At 45.0% G+C, this 16419-nt stretch overlaps 1 protein-coding gene across 4 annotated transcripts in view; it reads left to right on the forward strand.

The window, feature by feature from the left end:
* The first annotated feature begins 397 nt into the window (after positions 1-397).
* The window catches only part of RALY (RALY heterogeneous nuclear ribonucleoprotein), an 85653-nt gene continuing 69631 nt past the window's right edge, over positions 398-16419 (forward strand). For 2 of the 4 annotated variants that reach the window (XM_008957193.4, XM_008957194.4), the window contains exon 1: positions 398-528. The gene's annotated coding sequence lies outside the window, so the exon portion shown is untranslated. The remainder of the gene's footprint in view (positions 529-16419) is intronic. The other 2 variants (XM_055104461.2, XM_003831814.5) reach the window with 1 other exon arrangement.

Consider the following 16419-nt stretch of genomic DNA (forward strand, 5'->3'; position numbering starts at 1 on the left):
CCCACCCTGGCCCCGCCTTCCTCCCGTCCCCGCCGAAGCTCTGGACCTTTCCAAAGCCAGGCTGAGAGGGTGGGGAGAGCCCATGCGCCTGGGAAGCCGGGCTGTTTCTGGGCGGGGCTGCAGACTCCTCGTGCTCGTGTCACCGTGTCCTTCCCAGGAGACAGAGAAGGAGGAGAGCCCGGAACCAGGGCCAGAGCGGCGGGCGGAGCCGAGCTGCGGGGAGCCGCTCCGGGTGCCCCCACCCCCGCGCGCCTCAGTGGTGCCGGCCGAGGGCAGGGCTCGCGGCTGCGGGGCTCGCGCCGCTGTCAGTGCGGCGGGGCGCGCGAGCGGCGCCAGCTCGGGGCAGCGGAACCCAGAGAAGCTGAGGGGGCGGTAGCGGCGGCGACGGCGACGACGACGACGACTCCCGCGCGTGTGCCCAGCCTCTTCCCGCCGCAGCCGCCCTTTTCCTCCCTCCCTTACGTCCCCGAGTGCGGCAGTACCGCCTCCTTCCCAGCCGCGCGGCTTCCTCCAGATCTCTCGGCGCGGGTGAGTGGGGGCTGCGGGCGTCTCCTTAGGGGTGCGGGGAGGGTGTGTGCTTTGTGCCTTTCCGTTCACCCACTTCTTCAGGCAGGCCGCTGCCTATTTTTAGAAACTTATTTCTGCCCTTCGGGGAGTCCCGGGAGCCCGAGTAACTCTAGGCCCCCTCCGCCGCTCCTTTCTCCCACTCGGACCCGCCGCCCCGGGTCCCCGGCCCCAGCCCTCCGCGCCCGGTCCTGCTCCCGGCGTTCCCTGTCTGCTCCCTCCGCGGGCCAAGTCTGGGCCAGTAGTTGGCTGGGTGGGCCCGCGCCCGCTCGGAAGTTGGAGTCTTTTGTGCTCGTGCCCCGCCCCGCCCGGCGAGGGGCGGAGGGAGGGGAACGGAGGCTGCTCCGGGGAGGCCGCAGGCGGGCCCGGCCGCGGCTGCTTCCGGCTCTCCTACCCGGGCTGGGTCTACGGGCTCCCGGAGGCGCGCAGAGCTTGTCCTGCCTCGGCTCCCGCCTCTTCTGGGCTCTTTGCACGCCTTGGGCTCGGAGAGAAACAACAACGGGCCCTCGAACTGGGGCCGTATCCGCGTTTCACTCAGCCTCCTTGGCGGCCGAGTCTTAGTTTGCCTCTCGGTGACGTGGGGGGAAAGAAGGAAACTCGCCTTGCGGGGTGTTCGTGGATTCAGGAAGGGAACTAATATGTGAAAGAAGTGTTTAACACCGACAGGGAACATTTAATGAGACTTCACCCAGGAACTTCCCAAGCCTTATTTCATTTAATGTTCACAACGGCCTTCTGGTTTATCCTCATTTACAAAAGCAGAAATTAAGGCGCAGAGGGGTCAAGTAATTTTCTCCAAGTCACAGTAGCCACAGAAGTGCAAAGGAGTGGTGCCAGTACCTATTATTTATTAATATTTCCTGGTGTGAGCATGTATCATCTCTTAGTGCAGAGGGCATTTTTACCTAGCCTTGGGTCACACCATTTAATTAGGGGCATAACTCTGGGTTTTCCCTGACTTCTGGTACGTTGTCCACTATACTATGGATGAAATCCCATTCTGGGGTTACCATAGTTCTAAAGGGAAAGGTTTGGATGAATTCCTTGCTAGTGTTGCGGCAGTTAGAAGTTGATGGATGCAGACTCCAGGTCTCAGACACAACTCAAATTCCCTGGGGTTTTGGCTCAAGGAAGCTTTGAGACTGTAAACGGTGGGATCCACCCTTTAGTTTGTGTGTGGTGTGTTCCTCCTCCCAGACCTTGCAGGTTCTCTGTGTTTAGATTTATCGATCCTAGTTTGATGGGGGTTAGGGGGAGTAGCTCAAGTCATCTGCCTTCAAACAAATATTACTCCTATTTTCAGATAAGGCCCAGAGTGGTTAAAGTGAACTAAAATTAACTTTGGCAAATGTTCCAGTTTTTCAATGTGATCCGGTTTGAGGGAGTGTCTAAAAATCAGGCAAGGGAGTTTCTGGGCCAGGTCTTGAGGAGTCTCTTGATGTTCACATTAGTTCTTTGGAGTCTGGTAGGTCTGTGGTGCCTGGCCAGGATTCTGGATTTACGAGTCTTATGTGGGAGCTGAAAGGGGTCTTACCATCTGGTCCAACTTTTTCATATCTGCCTTTCCCCGCTTCCCTGTTAACTGAACCTTGGAAAGGGGAAGTAAGTTGTCTGAATTCAGACTGCCTTAGTGTCAGAGTGAGAACTAAAATTCCCAGTCTTCTTCCTCCTAATCCAGTAATATTTTTATTTCTCCCATACCTTGCCACTTCTTAAAAGGGCACGAAACCACTTATTCAGGTCTTAAGGTCAGGAATCCTGAGTAATTGGAAATCCCAAGGAAGTTTTATAGTCCCCACCACTTTCTGTGCCTTATGGTTAGTATTAAGAGGAGGCCAGGTTTAAGCACAGGTGTACTAGTTCTCGTAAGTCACCGCTTCGGTTTTATGTGTTTATGGCTTATATACTCTTCCATAACCATTATCTGATTTAATTTCTAATCCATTTCTGTGAGGTAGTTTGCAGAGCTTGGTTTATGTCTCTTTTTTTACTGTGAGGGAATGGAGACACAGCATAGCACTTGCCTTAGATGACAGAATGAGTAAGTAGTGAGGACAAGACACCTCTCTGGAGCAGAGGATTTGATTTGGCATCATAAACTGAGCCACTCATTGTGGCTCTCTGAGCCTCAGTTTCCTTATCTGTAAACTCATAGGGTTGTTGTGGGGATTGTTAAGAAAATGGCTATGAAAGTGCTTTATAGTGGTAGTAATAATAGCTAAATTTATTAAGTACTTAACGTGTACCACCAGTCAATGGACTGAGGACTTTATGGACTATATTACTAATTCTTAGAGCAACCTATGAATTAAGTACTATTATTATCCCTGTTTTATAGAAGAAACAGGCTTAGAGAGGTTACATTACCTGCCTCAGGGTCATGTAACTGGTAAGTGGCCATGGCAGTATTCAGACTGCAGACAGTATAACCTTAAAGCTGGCATGCTTTTTTAAAAAAAAAAAATTGTGGTAAAATATATATAACATAAAATTTACCATTTAACCGTTTCAAAGTGTACATTTATGTGACATTAAGTACATTCGCATGGTTATGCAACCATCATCACTGTCCATTATCTTCCCCAACTGAAATTCTGTACCCATTAAACTAACTCCCCATTCCCTCCTCCCTCCAGCCCCTGAAAACTATCATTCTACTTTCTGTGAATTTGACTACTCTAGGAACCTCATGTAAGTGGAATCATGCAATATTTGTCCTTTTGTGCCTGCAAAGCTGGCACACTTAGTGTCTTCTTTAGTCTCAGAGTGCATTGTAAATGCAAAATTATTAGTCCTCACCTGCAGCAGAGATGTGGCATGCAGCTCCAGAGCAGGAACCCAGGCCTCTCTGAGTAAGACCTACTTTTCTCCCCCTTAGGTTGATGTTCTGTATCACTGTAGCCTGTTTTGAATCTCTGCTGACCCCCCAGTATCTGCAGAAGAGACCTTATACCCTGTTTTTTTTGGAGACGGAGTCTCACTCCGTCGCCCAGGCTGGATTGCGGTGGCACGATCTTGGCTCCCTGCAACCTCAACCTCCTGGGTTCAAGGGATCTCTTGCCTCAGCCTCCCGAGTAGCTGGGACTACAGGCATGCACCATCACGCCTGGGTAATTTTTGTATTTTTAGTACAGATAGGGTTTCACCACGTTGGCCAGGCTGGCTTCGAACTCCTGAACCTCAGGTGATCCTCCTGTCTTGGCCTTCCAAAGTGCTGGGATTACAGGCATGAGCCACCACGCCAGGCTATTACACCCTTAAAATAGAACCGAGATAACTCCCCACCCTCACCTTGTTTGCACCTGCCCTTCTGACAGTCCAGGGTTTGGGGATATTGGGCTGCAGTTATCAGGAATAACAGTGCAGTGACAGCAGCTTGGATCAAAACTACTCAGAATGATTAAGTAGATCACCTTTATGAAATGTTCCTCTTTCTTCCCCCTTTTTCCATAGAGGCGCACAGGAGGGATTAGCTTTTGGGTTCTTGGAGGATGTTTATGGATCCTCACTGCTTGCAGTTGGTTAAGATGGAGTTAGATGCTGCATATAGCCTTTCAAAATGCCCTTTGACCGTTTTCTGTGTTGGTCCATTTAGGGGAGTGGGCTCTTCATGTTTATGAAGATGGTTGGAATATTGTCCTGATAACATCTGGGGGTTGGGAGAGGCAGTGTCTCAGAGATGGGTAATAGGGTAACAAACACATGATCATGTGTCTGGTCATGTCACACTCTCCTTAAAAATCTGATGGCCCCAACATTGCCTGCATATTAAAGTTCAAACAAATATGACCCATGAGGTCAGTGTGTTGAATTTATTGAATAGAATCTTGTAGTTGAGGGACCTTACAGTCATTTAGACCAGCCACCTGGCTGACATTTGAGTTGGTTACTTGTTGAGATTGTCTTTCTTTGGATACCTCACATTTGGAAAGTTTTTCATTCACTGAAGAATTAATGAGCCTCTGTTAGACCTGGTGCTACGCTTAGGGATTTGGGTTTGTATAGCGTAGTGGGAAAGATAGGCAAGGAAACAGGCAGTGTGAGAAGTGTTGTCACAGGGACAGACACCAGGAGAGCACAGAAAAATGATGCCTAACCCAGCATTGGAAGGTCAGGGAAGGCTTTTTAGGAGGAGAAGTTGGTTAAGCCTAGCCCTCAAGAGAACAGACATAAGCCAGGAAAAGAAGAGATCTGGGGAGTCAGGGAAGAGGCAGAGATAAGACTGTTCTAGGTAGAAGGAACAGCAAGTTCAGAAATGGTGATAATAGGTTAAGACCATCCCGAAAGTACGTACTGTTACTATTCCCATTCTGTAGTTGAAGGAAACGGGCCAAGAGGGCTAAACAAATTTCTCAGGATTCTTGGGTGGAGCATAATGCTTGAGGTGGGTGGATATGGCCAGACAGGAGACTTTCAAGGTAGGCAGAGCAGAGGCCAAGTCAGGAAAGGGCCTTCTTGCCTGTGTTGAGGAGTTTGGACTTCATCCGGAGGTGAGGGGGCCATGATTCAATGTGCATTTTGGAAGGATATCTCTGGCTGCCTGTTCAGGAGCGGACTGGAGAGCTAGAACACTGTGGGCAGAGAGACCAGTTAGGAGGTTGGCAAGAGGTGATGGTGTTTCAAATGAAGGTTGTGGGAGAGTGTGTGCAAGAGTGTGTGTAGAAAAAAGATGGAATTGCTGGGCGTGGTGGCTCACGTTTGTAGTCCCAGCACTTTGGGAGGCTGAGGTGGGTGGATCACCTGAGGTCAGGAGTTTGAGACTAGCCTGGCCAACGTGGTGAAACCCCGTCTCTACTAAAAATAAAAAAAAAATTAGTCGGGTGTGGTGGCAGGCACCTGTAATCCCAGCTATGTGGGAGGCTAAGGTAGGAGAATCACTTGAACCTGGGAGGTGGAGGTTGCAGTGAGCTGAGATCGAACCACTGCACTCCAGCCTGGGTGTGAGACTCCATCTCAAAAAAAAAAAAGGAAAGAAAAAAGGTGGAATTGAGTGATGAGACAAAGATTATTGGTGTGGAGGGTAAAGAAGGAATCGGGATGACATCTGGTTTCTACCTGGTGCAGTTTTGTAAATGGATGCTGTTTATTGAGGTGAGGACACAGGAGAAGAAGGAGCACGTAAGGGAGGGGGTAGGGTTTCTTATGCAGGGTCTCCTTACATATGCTTTCACTTACCTCTGGTTATGGATTCTAGTTCTTTGTGTCAGGTCTGAAAGGGAGAGATGAGAGTATGGCACAACTGGTCATGTTCCTGGCTAAACTGGATGATGCAAACATTAGTTTAGGAAGAGAGGAGATATTCAATCCTAGACATCCGGGTGTGGCACAGCCTGGAAACTGCTTACGTTAAGCCAAGAAAAGTTTACATTTTATCCAGGCTACATCCTTTGGCACTGGTCTTTTCGTGTACTAGTGTATTCCTAAGTCCCTCTCTAAGCCGAAGCCACTTCTCTGCTTACTCTCTGCTAGGCACTGGGAAAACAAAGATGAGTAAAACGTATCCTAAGGAGCTCATGATCCAGAAGGGCAGAAGTCTCAGTAGCTTGGATACAGCGGTGGCCTGGGGAGAGGGTGGATGGGGCAGGGCAGGGTAGGACAGGATGGAGAGGGACCCGGAAGGGTTTCTATTAGGGATAGGAGTCAGGAGACCCCACTGTGTGCTCCAGTCTTTTTCTCGGGTGGCAAGTGTCTAGGTTTATTCATCTGAATAATGACTAGATGACCCATAAGGTCCCTTCTAGCAATTACATTTTATGATTCTAGGTGGTGGTTTAGATAATATATCTCTAGGAGAGGTATTTTCTTTCTTCTTCTCCCCCTTCTTAGTTTGGCATTGGTGAGGGGATAGTAGGGGTGGAGATAGCAAGGTTTTCACTTGAGTGTCTTGGTCTTATTCAATTTTGGCTTCATGTATATATAGCTGGAAGGGAGAAAATGACAGCCGTAATGTTAACCTGCTTGTCCTACAACTTCCCCCTGGGTACTGTAAGGAAATTGTGCTCAGGGTGCAGCTCACAGACCCTTAGGAATAGAGACAGAGTGCAGTGGAATAAATAGGAAGTCTTGTCACTAGCCTGAGCATCGTTTGGTCAGTGTGTGGGCTGGACTAAGGCCCTTTCTTTTTATAGCCTTGTTTCCTCATAAAATCATCTGGGGGGTCCCTGAAATTCTATAAAGGCCCAAAGAGTGGGGGTGGGGAGGTAGGGACAGAAAAAGGTTTGGAGGTCCCTGTCTCTCTCACTTCTCCCCTCTCTTCGAACGAATAAGTAGAAGCAGGTATCTGGCCAAGTATTAATGTTGGTCATCTTTTGTTTCCACAGCCTTGCCTTATTTCCTCAGTGTTAGTTTCTTCTGTCATTTCATAATGGCTTTCATGGTAATCAATGTCCTGTACCTCCTGGGAGGAAGGAAGGAAAGATGGGATATTGTCCCTGGGCTCTAGTCTCCATCTCCAGAAGAGCCATTTAAGACATCCACTGCCCCCTGTTCTCTATTCTGGGGTTGGGGTAGGGGGTTGTGGCTGTATACTTGGGTTTCTTAGAGGGTACATGAGTTTCCTAGGGAGTGCTCTATTAACTAAAGTGCAAATCTGGCTATCTTCCCAACACACCAATGAGTTTGACTGGGGAAAATAGCAGTCAGTGGGCTTTTGATGCTTGCCAAACCCATGTTAATTGTAATTATCTAATATTCTGTGGGATCTCTGTCTTCCTGTCTGTAAAACAAGGGAATTGGACTAGATAATCTTGAGTGATATTTCTACCTTTTTACAGTTTTGTGGAAGTGGCTTGAGAATTTATCTCTGGAAGGAGAAAGGGCTTTGCTAAAGTATTGAGAGTATCTCGGAGGGTTAAATTCTGGGTTCACAAAAGATACCTTTCAGTATATAAACAGATGGATATTGCTTTTTAGAGTGGACAGATTGCTGAAAAATTGCTTGTGAGATGAATTTATCAAATTGTATGCTGAGTTCCATTATAAACTTGGAGCTGTAGCCTCATGGGACAAACTTGGAGTCCAAGACTATTAAAAAAATTACATTAAAATATGTAGCAAACTGTTTAAAATCACATAATAAAGGAAAAATAAAAAACATTTTAAGATTTTCACACAATGGTAATAATGGAAAAACACTAGACCAGAAACTTGCATTCCCTAAGAGCTTTAGCTTATGGAGTAGATGCCTCTACTGAGGTTACCTGGCCCTTGAAGTGCCATCTGTAGAGACTGAATAGCTCTATTTATTTGTCAAGGTAAGACTCGTTGCTTTATTCCAAGTAAATATTCTCTTTTAGAATGCCAGGTTTGGAAGCTTAATGTTATTGGCCAGATTTTCTTCATTCCAGAGGCATTTATCTGGTATTTAGCTGTCTCCTGTTTATTTTATTAAGGATTTTAATAAGCTTAGTTAACGGTACTGTTTACATGGTGTCTCTTGATCTATTTGTCTAGTTTCCTTTGAAATTCTTTGTGTTAGTGAAAGCAAGCCCAGCAGTAGATTTAAAAGGGTCATTTCCATAACTTCATTTATCTAGATTTGGGTTTTTTTGGTAAGAGATATGACCACACTATACTGAGAAGTCGAATGTTGTTTCCTTTTTTTTTGAGACGGAGTCTCGCTCTGTTGCTCAGGCTGGAGTGCAGTGGCATGATCTCTGCTCACTGCAAGCTCTGCCTCCCGGGTTCATGCCATTCTCCTGCCTCAGCCTCCTGAGTAGCTGGGACTGCAGGTGCCCACCACCACGCCCGGCTAATTTTTTTGTATTTTTAGTAGAGACGGGGTTTCACAGTGTTCGCCAGGATGGTCTCGATCTCCTGATCTCGTGATCTGCCCAACTCGGCCTCTCAAAGTGCTGGGATTACAGGCGTGAGCGGCCGCGCCTGGCCACGTCGTTTCCTTTTTACCTGAAGCATTAATTTAAGGCTTTGGAATTTTGTTTTTGCGGATACCTGTAAGGTGGTACTGAGGAATGGTGCTGCTGCCAATGTAATAATGAGGGCTGTGCGTGAATCAGTTGAGCACAAGAATAACTTCTCTTCAGACTTTAAAGATTCACCCTAATTGATTCTTACACCAATTAAAATCAACCCTTACTAAAATTAGGGTTCAGAGGAAGTTACTTAGTTGCCGTGGCATGATTATTTATGCTTGGGAGTCCCAACAGCCTTCCATCCCTAATCTCAACCATTCGTTCCAGGAATTTGGAGTACCTCCTATATGTTCTCCTTATGGAAAACATAAAAACCAACAAGACATAATTCCTGTCCACAAATTACTTTCAGTCTTGAGAGGAAGACAGATAAGTAAAGCAAATCCAGCCTGCCGCCCTGGCTCATATATTTGGATTGAGGGTTCAAACGGAAAATAACATAATTGGTGGCTGTATCAGTAGACAAGGAGACCAGTTTGATAATCTGACTTCCAGTGTGTAGACTTTATTTTTTTGGCATTCCCTTCTCTCCCTTCTGTTTTTTACAGATATTTATCTTCTGTTGCTAAGGTGTCCAACACCCAGTGTGTAAAGTCAAGAATATTAGAGTAGGGGACAACATTTCCCTTCAGGTTTAGGTGTCCAGATATCTGCATCTGGACACCCACACAGTTCTCTGGCTGGCTTCAGGAAGATTTGGTATTGTCTCGCTTCTTATGTAGAAATGAAGAAAATTAAGTTTCATATTGAATTATTTTAAGTTTTATTATGCTCTATTTTGAAATAAAATAGCTCTATTTTGTATGCAGGTGGAATTATCTGAGGTGTGGTTTCTGGCATTTGATCAGTCTGTGATTTGATAATTGTGTTTATATTGTAGTTCGTGAAGCCCATTGCCACTGCCAGCCGCCTTTGAACACTTTGCAGCAAGGAGCCCTAGTAAATGGAAATGGTGGGCACATTGAGGCTCTCCTGGTTTTGAAGGGCTCTTCCCTCTTTCCTACCCTTCAGAGAGAAATATTACTTGGGATGCTGTGTTGTGCTCCCGATTTCTTCCAACAATTTAGCATTGCCTGTGGGGTCTGGAATAATAAGGCCATGTAAACTGGAGATGTCATCTCTCTCTTTGAAGTTCCATTTTCTCATCTGTGAAGTGGGGTTAATACTCCATATCTTGCCTTCCTCACAATGGTATTGTGAGGAGCAAATTAGAACGTTGTAAAATCACATGAGACAATTTATATGTGAAGAATCCATCAGTCATTTGTCAGTGGTAATAGGTAAGTGGCAGAATTTTCCTTAAGAGGGGAGATCGATCTCTTTGTAGGGAGCAGGGAGAGTGATCTCAGCTGGTCTCTGGGATTGGGAAACAGGGGCAATGATGGAGCAAAAGACTGGAGGTGAACTGTTTAGCGGGAACAGTGAGTAAGTGTTCTCTAACCTCATACTGTAAGTCCTAGGTTAGGCATATGTTTACCTTTGGTAAATATGCCAAACAGTTTTAAAAGGTCTACCAGGTTACATGGTTAGTGATGAGAAAATTGCTCTTGTTCTGTGTCGTTGTAAATACTTGGCATTGTCTATCTTTTTCATTTGAAGCCATTCTGGTTAGTAGTTATAGATATGAATTTTAAGAACCATACTATGAATTCTCACATAGCAAGTACCATAAAGGGGTACAATGATTGGGAAGTTCAGAAAGGGAAGAGATTGCTTCCTTTGTACATGGAGGAGGGGCAGAGGGGGAGTTCCCAAGGAACATTTGTGGACCAGTGAGTATTTGTGCTGGACTTTGTAGGATAAGGATAATGACCATCTGTTGTCCAGGACCATTTTAATTTCTAATATTCTGTCTGGTTGTACTTACAGATTATGAAATACCAATCAATATTGCCATGTCTGTACCTTATCTCCCATACTATGCAGAAGCAACACCCAGGTATCTTTTCTCAACCGATGTGCTTCCCTTCCCCCCTTTTCCAGAAAGAATGGTCACAGGTGATTAGGCTGCAGAGATGGAGAACATTCTGTGCAATGGGAACAACTTGAGTAGAGGCACAGATGAATGACTAGACCGAGTAGTATCCATATTCCTGCTAATGAGCAGGTGGTGGAAGTGTCCCACACTTTGGAGATGGGTGATACCTTCTCATAGCCTCTCAGAGCAGAGCAAGGTCATGTCGTTATGAAGCCAATTTGTATTTAAACTGGATAAAAGGATGAAAATGAGCTCTTTGCTTATACTTACATCATTTCAAGAAAGAAATTAATCCAGTAAACAGTCATACCTGAAGTATATCAAAAGAGAGTTTTTCTTCTTAAAATGGTTGGGGAGGGAATACTAAAACCTAAAGAACTTAGTCTCTCAGAGCTCATCTATTGGTTATATATTTGCTCAGGGAAAAATTGCCATTTCTTTGTCAGCTTTTATCCTGCCGGTGGACCCTAGCTGGGTGTTTATTTTGTGTAGTTTTACCAAATCACTTTGAAGGTTGGCATGAACATTGATCATGTCTTAGAGCCTTTCCTCTTTGTTCTGTCAGCAAATATTAGAAAATGTACCTTAAATTACCTGGTTGGGGAAAATAGGGTGGCCCTGCCTGCTTCCAGAGAGCAGCACTTTCATATTAAACATTAGTCAGCTTCTGATCCTGTGTCAGGTCGCGGGGTGTTTGTCAAGATAGACAGGGTGCTAGAGATGCCACTAGGGACATTCACTAGAGAATTTCTAGGCCCCCTCTCGAGGAGACTAGTCGAGTAGTTGATTTAAAAATCTGATGGGCTGGGTGCAGTGGCTCATGGCCTGTAATCCTAACACTTTGGGAGGCTGAGGCAGGCAGATCATGAGGTCAGGAGATCGAGACCATCCTGACGGAGTAGTGAAACCCCGTCTCTACTAAAAATAGCAAAATTAGCTGGGCGTGGTGGCGCGTGCCTGTAATCCCGGCTACTGGGGAGGCTGAAGCAGGAGAATCACTTGAACCAGGGAGTTGGAGGTTGTAGTGAGCCAAGATCGTGCCACTGCGCTCCAGCCTGGTGACAGAGTGAGACTCTTTCTCAAAAAAAAAAAAAAAAAAAATTCTGACCTGGGTTTTAAATGTTAACACAGCCTTGCATATTAGTGATATTGAGTGTCCACTGTGTTGAGATATCATACTTGGTACCTTTTGTTTATACTAATAGAGCTAATATTTACTGAAGGTTACTATGTGCGAAGCCTTTTATACATATAAAATATTATTTCATTCTCACCTCAACCCTAAGAAGTAGGTTGTGTTGATCGTGATCATACAGATTGGAAACTGAGACAAAGGGAGGTTAAGAGATATGCCGTGGGCAACCACTGGTCTTTTTATAGTCTTCACAGATACGTCTTTCCAGAACGTCATATAGTTGGAATCATACAGTATGTAGCCTTTTCAGATTTGCCTCTTTCACTTAGTAATATCCATTTAAGTTTCTTCCATGTCTTTTTATGTTTTGATAGCTCATTTCTGTTTAATGCTGAATAATATTTCATTGTCTGGATGTGCCACAGTTTATCTATCCACCTATTGAAGGAGTCATTGGTTGCTTCCAAATTTTGTCAATTATGAATAAAGATGCTATAAACAAACAAAAGAAAGATATGCCGTGGTCACGCTGCTGATATTAGGTGGAGTTGGCTAGGATCGAAACCTAACCAATTCCTCTTTATTTTTAATATGGAAAATTTCAAACATACGCAAAATCGAATAGGTTAATGAAATATGATTTACCCATCACTTGGCTTCAACAGTTAGCAATTCATTGTCAGTCTTGTTTCATTTATACCCCTACCTACTTTTCTTCATTTTGTGCTTTGAAGAAAATCTCAGCTATCATGTTTTGTCCTTAAATATTTCACAGTGTGTCTCTAAAAGATGACTTCTAAAAACAATTATAATGCCATTACCATCTTTATAAAGTGTAACAGTTCCTCAATAAAATCAAAATCCAGATGATCGTGTTCAAATGTTCGATTGTTTTGTAAATGTCACAACCTTATTTTGATAGTTTGATTCAGGATTCATATAAAGTCCACACATGGTTCTTAAGTCTTTTAAGTCTCGTTTAATTTGTATGGTCCCTCCTACAGTCACATGCTGCATAGAGATGTTTCAGCCAGTGATGGGCCACAGATATGACAGTGGTCTAATATGATTGTAATACCATTTTTTTTTAACTGTACCCATTGTATGTTTAGGTGCACAAATCCTTACCATTATGTTACAGTTGCCTACAGTATTCAACACAGTAACATGCTGTATAGGTTTGTAGCCTAGGAGCAACTATACAGCCTATGCTATATAGTCTAGGTGTGTAGTAGGCTATACCACCCAGGACTGTGTAAGTGCACACTGGTGTTTGCGCAGGGACGAAATCGCCTAATGATGCATTTCTCAGAATGTATCCCCGTTGCTAAGTGATGCATGAGTGTAGTTATCCCCCCATTATTTGTTGAAGAAGCTGGATGTTTTTTTCTATAGATTTTTCCATGTTCTGGATTTTGCTCATTGCATTCCTGTGGTGTGTTTTCTGTGTCTCTTAGTCCTCTGTATTTTCTGTAAATTGTTGGTTAAGGACAATTTCTCTTAACCCTCATGACAACCCTGCAAAAATAGGTATTGTTCTTATTTTGTAGGTAAGAAAACAGACTGAGAGAGGTTGGGTGGCTTGTCCAAGGCCACGCCTGGATTTGAACACAGGCCTACTTGTCTGCAAAGCTTTTGTTCCTTCATCACTAAACCACTCTGTGAGCTTAGGCAAATCATTTTAAGTTCTCTGGGTCAGCCGGGCACACCTGTAATCCCAGCACTTTGGGAGGCCAAGGCAGGCGGATCACGAGGTCAAGAGATCAAGACCATCCTGGCCAACATGGTGAAAGTCCGTCTCTACTAAAAATACAAAAAATTAGCTGGGCATGGTGGCGGGCGCCTGTAGTCCCAGCTACTCAGGAGGCTGAGGCAGGAGAATTGCTTGAACCTGGGAGGCAGAGGTTGCAGTGAGCCGAGATCATGCCACTGCACTCCAGCCTTGGTGACAGAGCAAGACTCCATCTCAAAAAAACAAAACAAAAGCCAGGTGCAGTGGCTCACGCCTATAATCCCAGCACTTCGGGAGGCCAAGGAGGGTGGATGACCTGAGGTCAGGAGTTCGAGACCAGCCTGACCAATATGGTGAAACCCCATCTCTACTAAAATACAAAAAATTAGCTGGGCGTGGTGGTGGGCGCCTATAATCTCAGCTACTTGGGAAGCTGAGGCAGGAGAATCGCTTGAGCCCAGGAGGCAGAGGTTGCAGTGAGCCAAGATTGCACCATTGCACTCCAACCTGGGCAATAAGAGCGAAACTCCGTCTCAAAAAAAAAAAAGTTCCCTGGGCCTTAGCTTCTTTGTGACCATTTGAGTGCCTACCATGTTATGGTGTGGTACTAGATGGTGTGGATAATACCCATATGAGTAAGACTGTCTTAAAGGAGCATATAGTCAATCAGGGACTGCAAGACCATACGCTATTTCAGACAAGGTCATTGTGGGACTATGGGATCCTTAATCTCCCTTAAGAGTTTCCTGCCTCCCTGTCATCCTGTCTTGCTGTTTTCTGTGCCATGCTATTCACTGTTGCCTGGTACCTTTTCCTACAAACCATTTTTGTTGTATTCTCCCTGCTGTAAGTCTAGTATGGAAGTTTTGGTAAATAAACAAAAGTTTTTCCAGCAATAAACTTTTCTTTGGATTGAGTTACTATTTCAAGGGCAGCTACTCTTTTTTTTCTCTTGTGTTTGGCAAAGGTGTTATTGCTTTTATGGAGATGCTGAAGGAATCTGGGGAAGATAGAATAATGATGGAATGAAGCATGGGGAATGCCATCCTGCATCAGGGGAGAACATATATTTAGCGTTGTACTGTTCACTCCCAACGGCATCTGACTGTAATGGGGGTAATTTTGCTCTTTTGCAAAGACAAGGAACTTTTAAGTTGTGATGTTCAGGGAGCAGAATTTTAAAGGTATTCCATTTAGGGGAACCAAGCTGCTGAACTTTCATCCTCATTGGGAAGTCCTTGGGGCACTCTTAAATCCTTTCTGTTCCAGATCTGTTCAGTCTTATCCTCTAGATCAGAGGTCACATACTGGTAGCCCCTTGGGCTGTATCTGGCCTGTGTACATATTTTGTTTGGCCTGCAGTAGTGGTGTCATTGTTTTTTAAATTGAGACAGGGTCTTGCTCTGTTACCCAGGCTGGAGTGCAGTGGCACAATCATAGCTCACTGCAGCCTCGAACTCTTAGGCTTAAGCTATCCTCACGCCTCAGTCTCCTGAGTAGCTGGAATGACAGAGACATGCCACTACACCCAAGTGTTTTTTAAATTTTTTTGTAGAGATGAGGTATTACTTTGTTACCCAGGCTGGTCTCACACTCCTGGCTCAAGCAATTCTGCTACCTTGGCCTCCCAAAGTGTTGGGATTATGTGTGAGCCATTGTACCTAGCCTCTATTTTTATTTTGAGTGGAATAAAAGCCTGGGGAGATTAGGACTGCCTTTCAGTGGAGATAGTATGTATGTGTGAGATGAGAGGTCCTGGCATGGGGCTATGAAGGTGACTGGTTTCTCATGAAAAAGGAGGAAGATTTTTGAGAAAGTAGCAGAGGCTAGAGCCTGACGCTGACCATGAGCAATTTTTCCATTTATAAGAGTGGGGGTAGGCCTGTCTTCTCCTTGAGTCCTCTACCAGGGATTTGTTTTGTTTTGTTTTGGTGTGTGTGTGGTTTTTTTTTTGTTTTGTTTTGTTTTTGAGACGGAGTCTCGCTCTGTCACCCAAGCTGGAGTCAGTGGCATGATCTCAGCTCACTGCAACCTCTGCCTCCCGGGTTCAAGTAATTCTCCTGTCTCAGTCTCCCAACTAGCTGGGACTACAGGTGCGCGCCACCATGCCTGGCTAATTTTGTATTTTTAGTAGAGACAGAGTTTCACCAATTTGGCCAGGCTGATCTCGAACTCCTGACCTTGTGATCTGCCCGCTTCAGCCTCCCAAAGTGCCAGGATTATAGGTGTGAGCCACCACGCCCCAGCCTCTACCAGGGTTGTTATATTGTGACTCCTTGTACACTGGCTAGTCCATGCTTTAGAAGCTTGTAAACTGAAGCAAAGAGACATGGCTTGGATCTTTGGGCAACTCTTTGGAGCTTCGGCCAAATTTGGCAGAAGCTTTGAGTTTACAACTTCATGTTCTTCATTTCTCTACTTTTTTTCCACATTCTGCTTCCTTATTGACTGGCTTCTTTAGACAGCATATTTGTTCTCAAGTTTGTCAAAGCCACACCATTTCCTGTTGTTTCTTTGATACTCAAGCCCAGTGTCAGTTGCCATTTATCACCAGAGTATAGCACTTTTTTTGGGAAACACTTGGTCAATTCATTTTTGCTACCTGCTTGCCACCAAGGTCCAACCCAGCTCTAGAAGGAACTCTAATATTGAAGAGACTTTACCTAGTTAAGGTGCTGGTGAATCCCCTGCGACTAAGTGAATTATCTTCATTTTACTGGGAACTTTTGGTGCCTTTATTGGCTGATAAATCTGTCTCGGCCTATCTTAGGACTTCATATGGACAGCAAACTAGTCAAGGCTCAGTGGATCATGTCCTTGTCAAGTTGGCATTTTTTGCAATCCCTATTATATATTTGTAAGGTAGAGTGGAAGTGAGTCTGATGTGTCATGAAGGAAACCATGGACATTAATTCAAAATCAAAACCGTTTTACTTATGAGTTGGTACCTGGTCTTTTTTTCTTCCAGTGGCACTCTGTTGCCCAAACTGGAATGCAGTGGCGTAATCCCAGCTCACTGCACCCTCTACCTCCCGGGCTCAGGTGGTTCTCCCACCTCAGTCTCCTGAGTAGCTGGGAC

This window comes from Pan paniscus, chromosome 21 (genome assembly GCF_029289425.2).
Source record: "Pan paniscus chromosome 21, NHGRI_mPanPan1-v2.0_pri, whole genome shotgun sequence".
In the NCBI taxonomy this organism is placed as follows: Eukaryota; Metazoa; Chordata; class Mammalia; order Primates; family Hominidae; genus Pan; species Pan paniscus.